A 3,168-nucleotide genomic window follows, 5' to 3' on the forward strand; every position below is an offset into this window, starting at 1 on the left:
AAGTGCATCCTGACGTGACAAATCGGATGATCCCGCAGGCATGCACTTACGATAATCACTATCAACGAACCTGCCGCCCCCTCCCCCCCCAAAATACACCTTTCCCTACAACGTGTACCTTAACCTAAGCTATATTGTACCTTAACCTAAGCGATATTGTACCTTAACCTAAGGTATATCGTACCTTACCTAACCTACATTGGCGCCTTCACCTAACCTACGTTGTACCTTAACCTAACCTACGTTGTACCTTAACCTAACCTACGTTGTACCTTAACCTAACCTACGTTGTACCTTAACCTAACCTACGTTGTACCTTAACCTAACCTACGTTGTACCTTAACCTAACCTACGTTGTCACCTTAACCTAACTCCTACGTTGTACCTTAACCTAACCTACGTTGTGCCTTAACCTAACCTACGTTGTGCCTTAACCTAACCTACGTTGTGCCTTAACCTAACCTACGTTGTGCCTTAACCTAACCTATGTTGTGCCTTAACCTAACCTATGTTGTGCCTTAACCTAACCTATGTTGTGCCTTAACCTAACCTATGTTGTGCCTTAACCTAACCTATGTTGTGCCTTAACCTAACCTATGTTGTGCCTTAACCTAACCTATGTTGTGCCTTAACCTAACCTACGTTGTGCCTTAACCTAACCTACGTTGTGCCTTAACCTAACCTACGTTGTGCCTTAACCTAACCTACGTTGTGCCTTAACCTAACCTACGTTGTGCCTTAACCTAACCTACGTTGTGCCTTAACCTAACCTACGTTGTGCCTTAACCTAACCTACGTTGTGCCTTAACCTAACCTACGTTGTGCCTTAACCTAACCTACGTTGTGCCTTAACCTAACCTACGTTGTGCTTAACCTAACCTACGTTGTGCCTTAACCTAACCTACGTTGTGCCTTAACCTAACCTACGTTGTGCCTTAACCTAACCTACGTTGTGCCTTAACCTAACCTACGTTGTGCCTTAACCTAACCTACGTTGTGCCTTAACCTAACCTACGTTGTGCCTTAACCTAACCTACGTTGTGCCTTAACCTAACCTACGTTGTGCCTTAACCTAACCTACGTTGTGCCTTAACCTAACCTACGTTGTGCCTTAACCTAACCTACGTTGTGCCTTAACCTAACCTACGTTGTGCCTTAACCTAACCTACGTTGTGCCTTAACCTAACCTACGTTGTGCTTAACCTAACCTACGTTGTGCCTTAACCTAACCTACGTTGTGCCTTAACCTAACCTACGTTGTGCCTTAACCTAACCTACGTTGTGCCTTAACCTAACCTACGTTGTGCCTTAACCTAACCTACGTTGTGCCTTAACCTAACCTACGTTGTGCCTTAACCTAACCTATGTTGTGCCTTAACCTAACCTATGTTGTGCCTTAACCTAACCCTATGTTGTGCCTTAACCTAACCTATGTTGTGCCTTAACCTAACCTATGTTGTGCCTTAACCTAACCTATGTTGTGCCTTAACCTAACCTATGTTGTGCCTTAACCTAACCTATGTTGTGCCTTAACCTAACCTATGTTGTGCCTTAACCTAACCTACGTTGTGCCTTAACCTAACCCATATTGTACCTTAACCTAACCCATATTGTACCTTAACCTAACCCATATTGTACTTAACCTAACCCATATTGTACCTTAACCTAACCCATATTGTACCTTAACGTAACCTAATTTGTGCCTTAACGTAACCTAATTTGTGCCTTAACGTAACCTAATTTGTGCCTTAACGTAACCTAATTTGTGCCTTAACGTAACCTAATTTGTGCCTTAACGTAACCTAATTTGTGCCTTAACGTAACCTAATTTGTGCCTTAACGTAACCTAATTTGTGCCTTAACGTAACCTAATTTGTGCCTTAACGTAACCTAATTTGTGCCTTAACGTAACCTAATTTGTGCCTTAACGTAACCTAATTTGTGCCTTAACGTAACCTAATTTGTGCCTTAACGTAACCTAATTTGTGCCTTAACGTAACCTAATTTGTGCCTTAACGTAACCTAATTTGTGCCTTAACGTAACCTAATTTGTGCCTTAACGTAACCTAATTTGTGCCTTAACGTAACCTAATTTGTGCCTTAACGTAACCTAATTTGTGCCTTAACGTAACCTAATTTGTGCCTTAACGTAACCTAATTTGTGCCTTAACGTAACCCATGTTGTGCCTTAACGTAACCCATGTTGTGCCTTAACGTAACCCAATTTGTGCCTTAACGTAACCCATGTTGTGCCTTAACCTAACCTATATTGTGCCTCAACCTAACCTATATTGCGCCTTAACCTGACGCACGTTGTCGCTGAACCTGCTCTGTAATTGTTATGCAACTCGTTAAATTAGTGTAGTGTTGCCTAACCGCAACCCTCGCAATATAGTTCGCTATTCGCACTGCCCGGTCCCCTGTGTATCGCGTCATGTTAAACACCTTGCAGGTGTTGCTGACTTTCCACATGCTCCTGCTATACACTGTAATGTGGATAGCAGCAGGACGTACATGCCCCCCCCCCTTCCCCCTGCCTTCGCAAGCTGGTCGTTGAGAAGTTTGCATGTTCAATGCCCTTCGCATGCCGACGTACTCAGCCTACGTTGTGGTACGGCCTGTCACCTGTCCGCCGATGTACGCAAAACCCACAAACTGTACTGCACATTGGTCCGTATGTACTGAATGATACATCGTGGCACATGTGTGACCGTACGACGACTGCGCCTAGCAACGGCAGACCATACAGTCCAAATATTGTGCACGCAGCTACGTGTCGTCTCCCTATAAGAGCTGGATTGCAGTGTGGTACGCCATTCAGACGTGTGGGAGGAACGGACGCCCTGGATGGCGATCAGCATGAGCAGTCTGTTGATGTAGTGGAGCGTGTATTCGGACGTAGTCGTCTCTTCTCACACACCGTGATAGCATGTTGCACCGCGTTCCACATCTGCGACATCCTGCAGAGGCCGGCTGACAGTCGTTCGCGCAATGGACACCGCATACGTACGGGGCTACCTTCCACGTGTTCTCGAGGCGTGCACATGTTGTTGCGTCTATGTGGGCAGACGTAGTGTGTTGTGACACCTGACACAGGCATGCAATACTCGTTGCAAATGGCGATGGACGTCTACGTTTGCTGGTGACGTTACGGCAAATGAACAACAG

The sequence above is a fragment of the Schistocerca serialis genome, unplaced genomic scaffold, assembly GCF_023864345.2.
Source record: "Schistocerca serialis cubense isolate TAMUIC-IGC-003099 unplaced genomic scaffold, iqSchSeri2.2 HiC_scaffold_341, whole genome shotgun sequence".
Classification (NCBI taxonomy): Eukaryota; Metazoa; Arthropoda; class Insecta; order Orthoptera; family Acrididae; genus Schistocerca; species Schistocerca serialis.